An 18859-nucleotide genomic window follows, 5' to 3' on the forward strand; every position below is an offset into this window, starting at 1 on the left:
CTATGGCCACAGGGGGCCCACTTGGTAGGCTTAGGCCACAAGTTATCTTAGTTTTATTTCCATATTATGGTTATATATACAAGTTGTAAGACTATTTTGAGAATTAAGCAATAAGACTATTCTATTGCCCAGCTCCCAGAGGAGCCGAAACCCTAATCCTAGTCGCCTCCTTCTTGTGTCGCCGCCGCTCCAACCACAAGGATGGTGCCTCGCCACCGGCCGCCGCGCTCCAGCCCTCCCCCAACTCCCTCCTTCCCCTACAGCCTACGCCTTAGGCAGGGCAGAATCCTAGCTCCTAACACCTCACCACCATTGCCATCGCTGCCTCTGACCACCACCACCGTCGCCGCACCAACAACCACCACCACCGCCGCGCCATCGCCACTCACCATGGGGCCGCTGGTCCTTCCATCGGCGCTGCTGGAACTCATCTCCGGCGCGCCAACCGGCCAGCCGCCGGCCCCCGTCACCGCTACGCCACCATCCCCTTCAACCCTACCGGCCTACTACACCTCGGAGGCCATGGCGGGTGTCCTCAACGACTTGGTCGTCGCGGTCCAGGGCATCCGGCTCTTCCTAGCCAGCCAGTACGGGCCGCCCCCGCCGCTCCCGCCTCCTGTGCCCTCCGGGCCCCGGCTCTTCTGTGGTACTCGGTGCCCGCAACACTCGCCGGGGCTACCCGGCGCTACAGCCGCCGGCGCCCCAGCGTCGGCCTCGCCGCAATGGCCCGCACCAGCGGCCGCGGTGCCACCCGCGTCGTCCGCGCCCGCCCTTACCCCGTGGCCGGTCTGGCTCTCGGCGGTTCCCCCTACGCCAGCTGCACCGGCTCCCACGCCGTCTCCGTCACCCAGCGCCGGCGTGAGTCAGGACCCTCCAGGGGGGCTCCCGATCCAGTAGGTGCGGTTCCCACCGTCGCCCTCTCCGATCCCGGCATTACTAACCGAAACATCGCCACCGCTGGTCTACATGGAGGTCGGAGAACCGTCGGTGTCCACGCTGCAGTACAGCGCGCTGTCCTCTGCCCTCCGCATCATCGAACCGTTGGGCATTGGCACATCGACCCCGACACCACTTTGCTTCGCCCGGATCGACTTCGCCACATATGATGGCTCGGAGGACCCTCTTAGCTTGTTAAACCAGTGTGACCAGTTCTTTCGGGGGAAGCGCACACTTGCATCCGAGCGCACTTGGCTCGCTTCATACCACCTCTGGGGTGCAGCCCAGACGTGGTACTACACCCTCGAGCAGGACGAGGGAGGCATACCTCCCTGGGATCATTTCCGCAAGTTGTGCCTCCTTCGCTTCAGACCACCACGACGCGGCAGCCGCTTGTCCGAGCTGGGCCGCCTACCCTTCACCTCCACGGTCAAGGATTTCATCGACCATTTCCATGCTCTGGCGTGTCACACACCAGGGGTGACGGCACTACAGCGAGCTGATCTCTTCGTCGACGGCCTTCCCGACCACATCCGCGTGGACATCGAGATGAAGGGGCCCCAGGACCTACAGACGGCCGTATACTACGCCCGGGCGTTCGAGGAGCGTGCCCAGGCCTTAACACGGCTAGCAGCACCTCGGGGGAGCCGACTGCCTCCACGGCCCCCGTCGCCCGCACCTGCTCCTTCAGCTGCCGCACCGGCGACCACCCCGGCCGTGAGGCGGCCCTTCTGGCGCCTTTCGCAGGCAGAGCATCTCGAGCGCCGCCGCCTGGGGCTGTGCTTTAACTGTGACGGGCCCTATGCCCCGGGCCATGTCTGCCCACGCCTCTTCTACTTGGAGACGGTCGACGAGACGGAGGACGATACCCCCGATGATGGACTCGGCGACCCTGCTGCCGTCGAGGTCGCGCTGGCACCCGCGCCCGCGCCAGCTACGGCCCTTGTCATCTCCCTTCATGCGTTGGCCGACATCCGTAATGAGCGGACTATGCTTATACCGGTCACGATCCATGGCGAGACTCTGGTGGCTCTCTTGGACACGGGTTCTACACATAACTTCCTACCTGAGGCTACTATGCGGCGCCTTGCGCTACAGCCGACAGGCGGGGAGCAGCTGTGGGTCACCGGCGCTAATGGCGACTGCCTCCGCTGCCATGGGCTCGCTCGGGACGTACCCATTACTATCGGCGACGAGCACTTCACCATCACTTGTGCCGGCATCGACTTGGGCTGCTTTGACTTCATCCTCGGCGTCGACTTTTTGCAGACTCTCGGACCCATCCTTTGGGACTTCGACGCCCAGACCAGGACCTTCTGGCGCCTTGGCCGCCGCATCTAGTGGGAGGGCGTTGGAGGAGCCCATGCGTTGCCCCCGCTCCAGCTGGCCGCGGCTACCACTGAGGCTGAGCATCTGCTGTTGGATAACCTCCTGCAGCAGCACAGTGATCTCTTTGCGGAACCCCAGGGCCTTCCGCCGGCCCGGGTCTACGACCACCGTATTCATCTCCTGCCGGGCTCAGCGCCGGTGGCAGTACGACCCTACCGGTACCCCCAGCTGTAGAAGGACGAGTTGGAGCGGCAGTGTGCACTCATGCTTGCCGCGGGCATTATCCGGATATCCACATCACCATTCACGGTGCCGGTCCTCCTCGTTTGCAAGTCGGACGGCACATGGCGTTTCTCATCGACTACCGCGCCCTTAATGCTCTCACACTTAAGGATAAGTTCCCTATTCTGATGGTTGATGAACTCCTGGATGAACTACATGGGGCGCGCTTCTTCACCAAACTGGACCTCCGGTCGGGGTATCATCAGGTGCGCATGCATCCAGACGACATTGCTAAGACGGTGTTTTAGACTCATCATGGCCACTTCGAGTTCTTGGTGATGCCCTTTGGCCTCTTCAACGCCCGGGCGACATTTCAGGCCTTGATGACCGATGTCCTCCGGCCCTACTAACGTCGGTTTGTGCTCATTTTCTTTGACGACATTCTTATCTACAACGCCTCTTGGGCGGAGCACCTCCAGCATGTGGCCATCGTCTTCAACGAGCTTCGGGCGCATCGTCTTCATCTTAAGCGCTCGAAGTGCTCGTTTGGGACGCCTTCGGTCGCTTACCTCGGCCACGTCATCTCGGCCGAGGGAGTGGCCATGGACACAGACAAGGTGGCGGCTGTCGCCGCCTGGCCGATTCCGCAGTCTCCGTGGGCTCTTCGCGGGTTTCTTGGCCTCGTGGTGTACTACCGGAAATTCATCCAGGAATTTGGCCTCATCGCGGCCCCGCTCTTGCATCTCCTCCATCGCGACGCCTTCTCTTGGGATGAGGAGGCCACTTCAGCATTCGTGGCCCTCAAGGGGGCCCTCACGACGGGACCCGCACTGCAGATGCCAGATTTTGACCTCCCCTTCACCGCTGACTGCGACGCCTCTGGTGCGGGGTTAGGTGCGGTCCTGCATCAGGGTGATGGACCCCATGATTTAATAAGGCCGCCCCTTTGCCGCACGCCATATTAAGCTGGCGGCGTATGAGCGTGAGCTCATTGGGTTGGTGCAGGCAGTAGGCCATTGGCGGCCCTATCTTTGGGGTCGTTCCTTCCGGATCCGCACAGACCATTACAACCTCAAGTTCATGCTGGATTAGAGGCTCTCGACGGTACCCCAGCACCAGTGGATCAGTAAACTCTTTGGCTTTGACTTCACCGTCGAGTACCGGCCGGGTCGCCTTAACACCATCGTCGACGCCCTGTCTCGGTGTGACGCCGATGTGGACGATGGTGCGGCGGAGGGGGCGGCCTTCTGCATCATCACCGGGCCCTCTTTTGCCCTCTACGCCGACATCCGACGGGCGACCGCTATCACGGCCGACTCCCTCCTCCTGCAGCAGCAGCTGACGGCGGGAGAGCTGGAGGAGCCGTGGCGCCTCGCCGATGGCCTGCTTCTCCATGGGCGCCAGGTCTTCATTCCGGCGCACGATGATCTTCGCCAGCAGGTGCTGCGCCTCGCCCACTCGGCGGGCCATGAGGGCGTGCAGAAGATGCTCCATCGTCTCCGCACCGACTTCTACATTCCCGGTGATCGTGCCCTGGTCCGTGACTGGGTACGGTCTTGTGTGACGTGCCAGTGCAACAAAACGGAGACTCTACGGCCGGCTGGCATGCTTCAACCCTTGGAGGTCCCATCTCAGGTTTGGGCGAACATCTCCATGGACTTCATCGAGGGCCTTCCCAAGGTGAGCGGCAAGTCCGTCATTCTTACGGTGGTCGACCGCTTATCCAAGTATGCTCATTTCATCGCACTTGGCCATCCCTATTCAGCGGCATCTATCGCACGGGCCTTCTTCGATGGCATGTCCGTCTCCATGGGTTTCCTTCTTTGATCGTCAGTGATCGGGACCCCGTGTTCATGGACACGTGTGGCGCGACCTTTTCCGGCTGGCGGGCGTGAAGTTACGCCTGACCACCGCCTTCCACCCTCAGACGGACGGCCAGTCTGGGATAGTTAACAAGGTAATTTCCATGTTTTTGCATTGTGTTACAGGTGATTGCCCTTGCGCATGGGTGGATTGGCTCTCCTGGGCGGAGTACTGCTACAACACCTCTTATCACTCCGCGCTCTATGCTACGCCCTTTGAGGTGGTGTATGGCCGGCCACCCCGGCCGATCCTTCCGGTTGATCCAGCCTTGGCACGGACCGAGGCAGCCGGGGCTCTTCTGAGGAGCCGTGATGAGATGCTCGCGGAGGTCCAGCAATGACTCCTACAGGCCCAGCAGTTGGCAAAACATTACTATGATGGCCACCATCGTGAGGCGGTGTTCGCGGTGGGTGATTGGGTCTGGTTGCATCTACTTCACCACTCTATGCAGTCCTTGGACCCACGCGCGAGGAAGAAGCTCGGTCCTCGCTATGCCGGTCCCTTTGCTATCCTGGAACGCATTGGGAAAGTGGCTTACCGTCTTCAGCTTCCGGCAGGCATGTGGATCCATGATGTCTTCCATGTCGGGCTGCTCAAGCCATTCCGCGACGAGCCACCCACGGCACCGCCGGCACTTCCACCGATCACGGACGGGCGTCTCCTTCCTGAGCCAGAGAAGGCGTTGAAGGCTCAACTCCGCCGAGGCTCCTGGTACATGTTGATTCAGTGGACTGGACTACCAGAGGAGGACGCTACTTGGGAGCAGCGCAAGGAGTTCCGCCAGCACTACCCTGACTTTCAGCTCGAGGACAAGCTGTTTGCGCAGGAGGGGAGAGATGTTATGACCGGCCAGGACTATGGCCACAGGGGGCCCACTGGGCAGGCTTAGGCCACAAGTTATCTTAGTTTTATTTTCAGATTATGGTTATATATACAAGTTGTAAGACTATTTTGAGAATTAAGCAATAATACTATTCTATTGCCTCGCTCCGAGAGGAGCTAGAACCCTAACCCTAGCCGCCTCCTTCTTGTGTCGTTGCCGCCCCAACCGCAAGGACGGTGCCTCACCGCTGGCCTCCGCGCTCCAACCCTCACCCAACTCCCTCCTTCCCCTACAGCCTACGCCCTTGGCAGGGCAGAACCCTAGCTCCTACCACAAGTACTCTAATTTTTCTTGCCAACCTCGCGACCTCTGCACTGTCTCTTTCCTCGAGGCTCAAGGGACGCCAGCTGGAGCACTTCTTTAAAGGAGCATTGTAGAATTCGAGAAGGTCACACCGGATTGTGTCCGAGAGAACGACATCTTCAATATAACACCATTCCGAGGGCCACTCTTCAGAGCCGGACAGGTATCCTGTTCTGTCTATGCGCCATACTTCAATGAAGGCCACCTCGAATATAGATCCCTTTTGGGAATGGGGAACGAGGCAGAAGAATTTCCGACATAATTCGAAATGTGCCTCACAGCCTAGGAACAGCTCACAGAGAGCAACGAAGCCCGCGATGTGCAGGATGGGGCCGGGTGTTAGATTGTGCAGTTGGAGGCCATAATACTCCAGGAAACCTCTCAAGAAAGGGTGGATAGGTAATCCTACGCCTCTCAGAAGGAAAGAAACAAAGCACACCTGCTCCTCTTTAGAAGGATTAAGGAAATTTTCCGCCAGGGCTTCCCCATTAAGGGAATTAACCCAGCCCGAATGGAGACTAGATTCGCGGGAGGAAGATATCCCTACCTCTGAAGTTCATTCAGATGGGCGTGTGACACACAGTAGCTTTCCTAGTCGCCTTTTTGAGGGCCGTATGGGCGTGAGGAGGAGCTAGGAGTGCCGGCCATGTTTGGACGATTTCCTGTGGCGAGTTCTAAGGATTTCCACCTGGTGTGGAATGGCATCTGAGATGCAATCCCCTTAAATAGACTCCATCCTTGCATGGTCGAGGGGTTATTTGTAGAAGATACATGAACCATTCACATTCGTCTGACACGTGGAAGTCGGAGCGGCGGCGACAAAAAACATGATATTTAGTATGGAGCCGAACTATCGTTAGTGCGAATTATAATGGAGAACCCTCCTTACAAAGCCGAAGACATTAAAACCGGATACTAGATCGTCATTGAAGGCAAGTTCGAGGGCTATTGAGAGAGTCTTGGATTAAGGGGTCCTTGGATGGTCGGGCTATGCGACATGGGCCGGACTGATGGGCCATGAAGATACGAGATAGAAGGCCTTCCCCCTTGTCCAGATGGGACTATCCTTTGCATGGATGGCAAGCTTGGCGTTCGGATATGAAGACTCCTTTCTCTGTAAACCGACTTTGTACAACCCTAGGTCCCTCCGGGGTCTAAATAAACCGGAGGGTTTAGTCCATAGAGGCAATCATAATCATACAAGCTAGACATCTAGGGTTTAGCCATTACGATCTCGAGGTACATCAACTCTTGTAACCCCTATATTCATCAAAGTCAATCAAGCAGGAAGTAGGGTATTACCTCCATCAAGAGGGGCCGAACCTGGGTAAATATTGTGTCCCTTGTCTCTTGTTACCTTCGATCCAAAGACGCACAGTTTGGGACCCCCTACCCGAGATCGGCCGGTTTTGACACGGACACCCGTCCGGTGGGCTGCTTAAAGGCAAAAGGTTCCCACCAGGCTGTCTAGGCTTTCCAAGCGCTTTCCATTGCATAGTACTTCGGTACCATGTGTGCCAAATCTTCAAAGTGTAGTATGCGATGACGATTCAGGGCATCGAGGATTCCCTTGTCCGTACAGTTGCGACAAAAAACTGAAACCGTGTCGTTGTCGCAACAATCTTTAATCTTGTTTTTAACAAGGAGGAACCTGGCCCAGAAGTGAAGGACCGTTTCCTGAGGTTGCTGTCGTACATACATTAGATCACATACGTCTGGAGGACCTGAATTTATTGGGGAATATTGCTTGTGCTGGGTGGGCGGGCTGAAATCCGAACCCTGACCCACTATTAGATCCGGAGTTTGAAGAATCTCCGAGGTCGCCAGTTTAGGAGTAGTAAGGTCCTGAAGACTTCCGGACATAATGCCCGACCTGTGTTCGGAGGACATGAGATCTCTTCCTGAGGACGGGTATCCGGCTCACAGGGCTCGGAAATCCGAACATAGCTAGTTTTTAACATGAGGGAGGAGTCGTTCTCGGCCCGCTCCTCAACGACCACTACCAGATGGGTGACCCGTGGGGACTTTGATTTCCCTCTGGTCAGCTTTAAGCCCAATCCGATCATAGTCGGTTACGACCCCAGGGCGGCGATGCGATCTAGCAGCTCATTTATGGACGAGTCAACTGCCGGATCCAACTTTTCGGAGTGTTTGAGGCTGATACGGAGATGATGTTTGGCGGCTGCGAGGGCCGCCGTAGGCTTGATAGCCGAGCGAGCGCCCAAGGTGAAACCGCCGAGCTGGAGGACCTGTCTTGGAGTTAGGGCCCCTCCAGAAGTGATATTGTCATTAATGACAAGGCGAGCCATTGATCCTTCTGTCCACAGCACAAAGGAACTTGAATGAAAGCACCAATGTCGGTTTCAAAACCGGCCGATCACGGGTAGGGGGTCCCGAACTGTGCATCTGAGGATCGAAGGTCATAAGGGACATAGGGAGCACTATGTTTACCCAGGTTCGGGCCCTCTTAATGGAGGTTAAACCCTACGTCCTGCTTGATTGTATTTGATGAGTATAGGGTTTACAAGAGTCGATCAACCTCGAGATCGTAATGGCTAAACCCTAGATGTCTAGCCTATATGAATTCTGATTACCCTCCAGTTTATATATGCACCGAAGGGGCAGAGAGTCGGTTTACAAGGGAAGGAAACATCACATCTGGTCTCTAATCTTGCCTTCCACGCATCCAGGAGTCCTATCCGAACACGGGGAATAATCTTTTGTTCTATCTTCACGACTATAAGTGCATCTAGTGCCACCCCTTAGTTGGTTTTGGAGTATTGACGACAAACTTGGTTGAGGGACTAATGTGTTTGTGAGAATTGCAGGATAACACAGGTAGTAGTCACTTATTGATTCGGTTTACCTACCAGAGATGACCCCTAAAAATGTGTGAAGACATTGAAGACAATGGTGGTCTGTGAAGATATTCACAATGAAGATTATGACATGAGAAGACATTCACATGAAGACTATGGAGTGCGAAGACATAGTTGTTTCGTTGTTCCCTTTTCTTCTTTGTTGAGTTATAGGAACAACCATACTATTAAGTGGGGTCCAAGTGAACAAAGTCAGAGTGACTGATGTGATGCTCAACCAAATCCTATGTCTTTGAGGGAAGACGATGAGAGCAAATCTTATCTAGAGCTGGATGATCAACTTTACTTGTAGCCCAAGTCAAGATGCCGCGTGTGTTTGAAATCTAACCATTGGACATGTGTCAGTTCCTTAGTGACCCAGGGTCATTTAGGACAAATTAGGTCAGGTTACCTCCTAGCTATGAATAGGCCACCCCCTACACCATAAATTGGTGGTTGCTTAGAGTTAGTGCACAGCTTTTGTCGTTTGAGAGAAACCCACCTCCAAAGCATTTGAAAGAGAGATCATTGCAAGGACAAAGCCCAACACACCCAGAGCCAAAGAGTGTTAGGCATCACTGAAGTCTTTATGTCCGCGTGATCTGAAGACTTGTTACACTTGAGGACTGTGAATCCACTAGCCGGTTAGGCGTATCGTTCTGAGCATCCAAGAGTCATTGTGGATTGCCGGTGAATGAAGTCTGTGAAGGTTTGGAAGTCTAGCTTGAAGACTTAAGACAGTGATTGGGTGAGGACTGTGTGTCCCTAGCTCAAGGGGAATAAGGTGAAGACGTGGTCTTCTGAGTTAAATCTCAGCTTCCCTAACGAGACGTACAGTTGTCACAGCAACTGGAACTGGTCTACCAAATCCTTGTCTTCACCAAGCTGCTGGTTCTATCCTTCACTTCCCTTTACTTTACAGTTTGTCTTCGTGAAGTCATTGCTTGCCTGTATGATCTGATTGACTTCACTAAGTGAAGACTGTTCACTGCTTGGCTTCATATTGTCTTCCATCCTGATCCATACTACCGAGCTGCTGATAGTCTTCGTGCTTTCACTTCATTGCTTACTTGACTATGGCTTGCCTAATGTAGTCTACCTTCCGCTGCAAATCAATAGGATCATTTCTACTGTTTGTCTTAAAAGCCACTGTGTTTTGAAGACTTCCATAAAAATCGCCTATTCACCCCCCTCTAGTCGATAACTAGCACTTTCAATTGGTATCAGAGCAAGGTGCTCCCTTGTTCTGTGTGATTCGGTTTAACCACCTAGAGTTTTAGCTATGTCGACTGTAGGGATAATCAAGGTCTCTGTTGCATGCCCTGTCTTCGATGGCACTGATTACCGCTACTAGAAGAATAAGATGCATATGCATCTTGAAGCCATTGACGTCGACCTCTGGTATCTCGTCAAGAATGTCGTTCCCATGGTAGGTGAAGGTGTCACCGCTGCTCATGTGAAGAGGTTCATTCAACTGGACTCGACCGCCAAGAACATCATCTGTGGTCACCTAACCAAAGGACTGTATGTGGCCGTGTGAGTGCACTAGAAACGATGAAGCTAGTCTGGGACTGGCTCTCCAAGGTCAACGAAGGTGTCTCAACTCAGAGAGACTCAAGGATTGATGTTCTTCGCAACCTCTTCAATCGCTTCAAGAGAAACGACAATGAGAATGTCCAGCTCACGTTTCATCGCCTCACTGATATCACAAATGAGCTTCGCGCAATCGGCGCCACTGAGATCACCAAGCACGAAATCGTCAAGAAGCTCCTGAGATCACTTGACAGCTCATTTGACACTCTGGCCCTGATGATTCAAGAACGTACAGACTTCAAGACTCTCGATCCGTCTGACATACTTGAGAGGCTCAACACACATGAGTTCCAGTTATCTGAGAAAAGATATATCTATGGACCCAACTATGGCCGATCTCGCGCTTTGAAGGCAAAGGTTGTTTCCTTGTTTGAAGAAGAATCTGACGACAGTTCTGACGATCCTGAAGACATTGGAAAGGAGCTCGCTATGCTTGTGAAGAAGTTCCAGAAGTTCACCAAGAAAAAGGGCTTTAGAAAGTCTTGAAGATCCAGCTCAAGAAATGATGAAGGTTCCTCTCATGACTACAAGAAGAGAACATGCCACAAGTGCAATAAACCTGGTCACTACATCTCTGAGTGTCCTCAATGGGACAATGAGACCAAGAAGAAGAACAACAACAAAGAATATGATTCTGATGAAAAGAAGAAGAAGAAATCCTCAAAGTCTTCATCAAAATCTTCATCTAAGTCTTCATCAAACAAGAAGAGCTGGTCAAGTAAGGCTCGTGCATTTGTTGGCAAGGAGATGGATTCAGAGGAGGAGTCTGCTTCTGAGGAGGCAGAGGTGGAGTCTGAGGAGGAGTCTAATTCAGGCGTGCCAAGCCTGGCTCTAGCTTCAGCATATGTCGCCAAGTTCATCTTCAACACTGAAGACAATGCCTCATCACCAATGCCAATGTTGATGATGAGGATGACTCTGCTCCAACCTACTGCTTCATGGCACGCGGTGCCAAGGTAAACTCACGCCATGCTTACTTTCAAACATCAAGTGAAGATGACTCTGAATGTGAATCTAAACCTAGCTACAAAACACTTGCTAAAATTGCAACAGAACAACAAAATGCTATGGAACATATTCAAAAGCTGCTAGAAAAAGAGATGACCAGTTGGACGCGGAAATGACTTGAACTCAGTCATTAATTGAATACATTAAAAATCTTCATGTTAAGTACGAGGAACTTGAAAGTCGTCATGAAATGCTCTAAACTAATCATGAAAAGCTCTCCTATGATTATCTTCGAAGGAATCAAGAGCTTGAGAATTTGAGATCGGCTCATGAAGATCCTCAAAAGGAGAATGAGTCACTCCGCGCTCAACAAATCAGTTTCGCTCAGTAAGACTTTGATCCACCATGCTTAAAATGTCTTGAGCATGATAATGTTGTCTCTGTTGCTGGATGTTCTACTGCTGCTACTATTGCCATGTCTTCACCTGCTGATGTGGAAACTAACCCCTCTTCTGAGGATACCACTACTATTGCTGATGAGAATGCCAGGTTGAAGACATTGCTTGAAACAAGGATGTACAAAAGCCTCAAAGGGCATCAGACACTATGTGATGTCCTCAAGAAACAGATTCTGAACCGAAACCCTAGGAAAGAGGGTGTTGGGTTCGATAGGAAAATGAATGTTGATGGTTCATACTGGAAGCCTGGGCATTACCCCAAAACCACATGGGTGGCTGCAAAGGAACTTTCAGTGGATCCATCTACCTTATTTGGCTTCACTTGTGCTAACCCTATTATCATTGATGAATGCTTTGATGCAAACTATAAACTATTTAAGAATCAGAATGGCGAAGTGTTAGTCAGGTATATTTGTACTAACTACAAGAATGGACCACCCTTGAAGAAGATCTGGGTGCCCAAAAGTTGTCTTGGGAAACTTCCTGTGAATATCATCATGACACCACCAGGGAAGAAGACAAACCCGAGACCAAAGGCTTCATGTGGTCCAAAGGCTTCATACAGATAGAGGACTCACCAGAGTCACCCTAACGCCAATGTTTTGCAGGGAAACCATACTCAGACTTATGAATATGAGCGTGTTTCGTCAAACCGCTATGTTCATAAGACGAAGAACTATTCTGCTTATTCTTATGAGTATTAGTAACCACCTGCAAGGCTATTTGCTAGGGCTCCAAAGACGAAGTTCTCAAATGCTGCACTTAGACTCATTGCTTCTAAACCACCCCTGAAGATGTGGGTGGTTAAGAAAAATTAACTCTCTTTTGCAGGGAAAGGTCTCCAGCGGGAAATCAAAAGCGTCTGATGCTTATGCTGGGGACCTAAAACATCTTGTGGGACGCAAGATAAAATGTCCAGATGTTCTTATTATGTATTTCGTCCCAGGATTCCTTGATAAACATCCTATTTATCCTAACCAAGAACTGAACTTTCATAATCCGCTTGTTCGTCAAATGTTTATGCTTCACAAAACCCTTGGTGAAGCCTATCCCCCAAACTTCATTGTAGGGTATGACACCAAAGGCCTCAGAATGGATTATGGACAGTGGATGCACTAACCACATGACTGGTGATCGAAGACTTCTCATGGATTCAACCCTACGTCCATCAGACAAGAGTCACATCACATTTGCTGAAACTGGCGAAAGCAAGGTATTGGGTCAAGGTAGAGTTGCAATCTCAAAGGATCAGCACATGGATAAAGTGATGCTTGTTGAATCCCTTGGTTTCAAATTAATGTCTGTCTCAATGCTTTGTGATCTGAACATGATTGTGATGTTTGGAAAATATCGTTTCCTTGTTCTTATGGAATCTGACAAGTCTCTAGTCTTTGAAGTGTATCGAAAAGACGATCTGCACATGGTGGATTTCTCAGCAGGACCACAGTTGGCCGTATGTCTTCTAGCAAAAGCTTCAGAGTGTTGGCTCTGGCATCGGAGGCTAGGGCATGCCGGCATGAGGAACTTGTACACTCTCGGAAAGAAGAAGCATGTCGTAGGCATCGAGGGCATCAAGTTCAAGAAGTATCATCTATGTGGTGCCTACAAAGCTGGAAAGATGACTAGGGCCAAGCATCCCTCAAAGACAATCATGACGACATCTCGTCCCTTCGAGCTGCTTCATGATACGTCTCCAACGTATCTATAATTTTTGATTGCTCCATGCTATTATATTATCTATTTGGATGTTAATGGGCTTTATTTTACACTTTTATATAATTTTTGGGACTAAGCTACTAATCGGAGGCCTAGCCCAAATTGCTGTTTTTTTGCCTATGTTAGGGTTTCGAAGAAAACAAATATCAAACGGAATCCAAACGAAATGAAACCTTCGGGAACATGATTTTCTCAACAAACATGATCCAGGAGACTTGGAATGGCCGTCAAGAAACAAGGGAGGAAGGCACGAGGCAGGGGGTGCGCCTACCCCCCTGGGCACGCCCTCCGTTGCTCCACCGACGTACTTATTCCTCCTATATATATCCACGTACCCCCCAAACATCCAGGAGAACCACGAAAACCTAATTCCACCGCAGCAACCTTCTATACTTGAGAGATCCCATCTCGGGACCTTTTCCGGAGCTCCACCGGAGGGGGCATTGATCACGGAGGGCCTCTACATCAACTCCATGGCCTCTCCGGTGATGTGTGAGTAGTTTAATTTATACCTACGGGTCCATAGTTATTAGCTAGATGGTTTGTTCTCTCTCTTTGGATCTCAATACAAAGTTCTCCTTGATTTTCTTGGAGATCTATTCAATGTAATCTTCTTTTGCGGTGTGTTTGTCGAGATCCGATGAATTGTGAGTTTATGATCCAGATTATCTATGAACAATATTTGATTCTCCTCTGAATTCTTTTATGCATGATTGTTTTATCTTTTCAAGTCTCTTCGAATTATCAGTTTGGTTTGGCCTACTAGATTGATCTTTCTTGTAATGGGAGAAGTGCTTAGCTTTGGGATCAATCTTGCGGTGTTCGATCCCAGTGACAGAAAGGGAACCGATACGTATTGTATTGTTTCCATCGAGGATAAAAAGATGGGGTTTATATCATATTGCATGATTTTATCCCTCTACATCATGTCATCTTCCTTAAAGCATTACTCTATTCTCTTGAACTTAATACTCTAGATGCATGCTGGATAGTGATCGATGTGTGGAGTAATAGTAGTAGACACATAATCGTTTCGGTCTACTTGTCTCGGACGTGATGCCTATATACATGATCATACCTAGATATTCTCATAACTATGCTCAATTGTATCAATTGCTCGACAGTAATTCGTTTACCCACCGTAATACTTATGCTCTTGAGAGAAGCCACTAGTGAAACCTATGGCCCCCGGGTCAATCTTTCATCATATTAATCTTCCAATACTTAGTTATTTCCATTGCTATTTATTTTACTTGCATCTTTTATTTCTCTTTATCATAAAAATACAAAAATATTATCTTATGATATCTATCAGATCTCACTCTCCGAAGTGATCGTGATGGGATTGACAACCCCTTTATCGCGTTGGTTGCAAGGTTCTTATTTGTTTGTGTAGGTGCGTGGGACTTGAGCGTGATCTCCTACTCGATTGATACCTTGGTTCACAAAAACTGAGGGAAATACTTACGCTACTTTGCTGCATCACCCTTTACTCTTCAAGGGAAAACCAACTCAGTGCTCAAGAGGTCGAAAGATGGATTTCCGGCGCCGTTGCCGGGGAGATTTGCGACAAGTCAAGTCAGGATTTGACTCCCACAACCAGTCATTTCTAGCGCCGTTACCAAATCAAGACATACCAATTACCCATCACAAACTCTTATCCCTCGCATTACATTATTTGCCATTTGCCTCTCGTTTTCCTCTCCCCCACTTCACCCTTTCCATTTTATTCGCCCTCTTTTCCTCTCCCCCTCACTCTCCGTTCCCCTTCTCTTCCTCTATTTGCCTTTTTGCCGTTTCTTGTTTGCTTGTGTGTTGGATTGCTTGCTTGTCATGATGGCTCAAGATAATACTAAATTGTGTGACTTTACCAATACCAACAATAATGATTTTATTAGCACTCCGATTGCTCCTCTTACCGATGCTGAATCTTGTGAAATTAGTGTTGCTTTGCTGAATCTTGTCATGAAAGATCCGTTTTTTGGCCTTCCTAGTGAAGATGCCGCTACCCATCTAAACAACTTTGTTGATTTGTGTGATATGCAAAAGAAGAAAGATGTGGATAATGATATTGTTAAATTTAAGCTATTTCCATTTTCGCTTAGAGATCGTGCTAAACCTTGGTTTTCGTCTTTGCCTAAAAATAGTATTGATTCATGGAATAAGTGCAAAGATGCTTTTATATCTAAGTATTTTCCTCCTTCTAAGATCATCTCTCTTAGAAATGATAGTATGAATTTCAAGCAACTTGATCATGAACATGTTGCACAATCTTGGGAGAGGATGAAATTAATGATACGTAATTGCCCTACACATGGTTTGAATCTTTGGATGATTATACAGAATTTCTATGTCGGATTGAATGTTGCTTCTAGAAGTCTTTTAGATTCGGCCGCAGGAGGCACTTTTATGGAAATTACTTTAGGAGAAGCTACCAAACTACTAGATAATATTATGGTTAATCATTCTCAATGGCACACTGAAACATCTACTAGTAAAAAATTGCATGCAATTGAAGAGATCAATGTTTTGAGTGGAAAGATGGATGAACTTATGAAATTGTTTGCTAATAAGAGTGCTCCTACTGATCCTAATGATATGCCTTTGTCTACTTTGATTGAGAATAATAATGAATCTATGGATGTGAATTTTGTTGGTAGGAACAATTTTGGTAATAATGCATATAGAGGTAATTTTAATTCTAGGCCGTTTCCTAGTAATTCCACTAATAATTATGGTAATTCCTACAAAAATTCTTATGGAAATTATAATAATATGCCCTTTGATTTTGTAGCGACCAGACCCCAAACGGTCCGATCTCTGTGCTTCAGTGTCATCCCTGGATCAGTAATGCTGACAGCACAGTACTTGAAAGATTTATAACAGAGTAGCAATCACACACTTATTACAACGAGTGTCTCAAAAGAGAACTTATTACAAATAATATGGCTTAAGGCCATTTAATAACGATAACAGTGGAAGGCTTGGAAGATAAGTGTGTCCATCAACTCCAACGGCATCACTGAGTATAGAACCACGACCTAAAGCTCTTTACTCATCGTCTGAAAAGTCTGCAACATGAACGTTGCAGCCCGAAAATGGGTCAACACATGGAATATGCTGGCAATGTAACTCATAGAGAGTAATGAACAGAAATAGGCTATACTACATGCATATATGGCTGGTGGAAAGCTCTATGGTTACAGTTTTGCGTAAAGCCAATTTTTCCCTACTACAAAGGAATAAATTTTATTTAACTATCATGGTGGTTGTAAAACATTAATAGTGCAGACAACCTCTCAATCCCAATTAAGCATCATCATTAAAACCCAACAAAATTAATTAAAGTAACATGACGAGATTCACATGATAATCCAAGTACTAGATACTCAAGATGTCCATAACCGGGGACACGGCTAACCATGATTAGTTTATACACTCTGCAGAGGTTTGCGCACTTTTCCCCACAAGACTCGATCTCCCCCATTGGGATTCTCGCACTACATGGTGTTTGAGAACGGATGACCGAGACATAGTCTTTCAGAAGCGCTAGCACCTTACGATCGGGTACACCATTACACCTACTTTCCCCTACATCTGCTAGTCTACCACTGTAAGAGTTTGCACAAGTTAATCAACTATGCTAGAGCCCATAGTAGCTTGTGGTTGCACATGGAAGTTTCTAGTATGAATAATCTCATGATCCCTTTGAGCCTGGGTGGCGGTCCGTAAAGAAAAACAGGCAATCACTAGAATACCCAGGTGCCTCAATCCACCCAGATGTGTATTAAAGTTGCCACCTTAAATAAACCATTAATTATCAATCTCACATCTGTCATGGATACACTCACCCAATCCACATCTACTAGCATAGCATGGCAATATAAGCAAACGTAGAAGTAACTCCCAAGGGTTTGATAATAAATAGGTGAATAGGTACTACCTCAACTACTTCCCAACCCATAATTTAATTAGATCCTGATCATGCAATGTTTGAGGATTGATCTAATGCAATAAAAACTGGGTAGTAAGAGGTATGATCAAAGTGTTACTTGCCTTGCTGATGATCCGTGAAACCTAGAGATTCAAAGTAGCAAGCGGCGCACTCCGAGTACGCTGAGGCAAACAAACAAACAAGCATACAATAAGTACTCATCTAATGCATAGGTAAAACTCAAATAAGAGATCTAACCAGAAAGTTCAACTTAAGAACTCCGGTTTACAAAAAGAATCAAAACAAACGAAGCGACGGAAGTCAAACGGCGAAAGAAACGAGCCTCGTTTACTAATCTGGATCTAAGTCAAATTTTACAGAAGCAAAAACTTGTTTGAGTTGGTTAAATGGAAAGAGGGTTTCGAGACGAAACTCTAGGTGCTTGAATCGCCTAATTCCGATAAACAAGCGAAAAGTTAAACTAAAACAAAAATCAGATTAGAAATCGCGATCAGAAATAATCGTGGAAAATCCTAGAAAAAGAAAAAAAACGACGAGCAGGCTAACGAACGAACATTCGCTGTCTGTGGCTAAACGATGAAAACCGTTCGTTAAAACAAATGTACGGACGAACGTCCTCTAAATAATTAAATCGAATAAAACCAATCTAAAAAATAAACCGCGAGTTCTAACGAAAACCGATCGGTTTTCCGTAGAAAACCAACGGCGGCGGCGGCAGTTACGGCGACGGGGCGGCCAGGCGGCGGCGGCGGCCCCGGCAGGCGGGGCGGCTGCGGCGGCGGCGGCTGTGGGCGGCGGCGGCGCGGGCGCTGGCGGGCTAGGGTTTCGGCGGGGTGCGGGGTGGGCTGAGGGGCGGCTTCCCCCGGCTTGTAAGGCCGGCTGGGCCAGGAGTCCTAGACGGTCACGGCCCGGTTAGGTCGGTGGCGCGTTTTTTTTACAATTCGGACGTGCAGAAAAAGAAAGAAAAGAAATACTAAACGGATTCCAAAAATCCCAAAATAAATTTTCCCTGACTTCTAAAATCAATCTGGACAAGGTGAACATTTATTTGGGGCCTAAATGCAATTTTGAAAAACACGCATTTTTCCTAATTCAAATAAAATAGCGAGGAAACACCGAAATAAAATCTTATTTGATTTTTTATTAAATCCTAAATATTCCTTTATTTTGGGAAAGTCATTTAATTCCCTCTCACTTATTGGTTATAATTGGAATTATTGAAGATAAAATAATAAAATCAAATAATCCTATTTTCAAAATTTTGAGAAAACCCAAATATGAAAATAACGAAATCCCCAACTCTCTCCATGGGTCCTTGAGTTGCGTAGAATTTCTAGGATCAAGCCAAGATGCAAAAAAAAAAATGATATGCAATGATGATCTAATGTATAACATTCCAAATTGAAAATTTGGTATGTTACAAACCTACCCCCCTCGAGATTCGGGTTGGCTAGAAAATAGGTGAGGGTGGTCCTTCAGCAGATCTTCCTCTCGCTCCCAGGTGGCTTCATCCTCGGTGTGGTGGCTCCACTGAACTTTACAAAACTTGATAACCTTGCTGCGGGTGACTCGGCTGGCATATTCGAGAATCTTAACTGGTTTCTCGTCATAGGTCAAATCACTGTCCAACTGAATCGCTTCCGGAGGCACTGTATCTCTTAGCAGTATATCAGCCACTTGTGCGTGGCACTTTTTCAACTGGGAAACGTGGAACACATCGTGAACTCCTGACAATCCTTCGGGCAACTCTAACTTGTAAGGAACTTCTCCCATACGCTCCAAAACTTGGTATGGT

This window comes from Triticum dicoccoides, chromosome 3A, assembly GCF_002162155.2.
Source record: "Triticum dicoccoides isolate Atlit2015 ecotype Zavitan chromosome 3A, WEW_v2.0, whole genome shotgun sequence".
NCBI lineage: Eukaryota > Viridiplantae > Streptophyta > Magnoliopsida > Poales > Poaceae > Triticum > Triticum dicoccoides.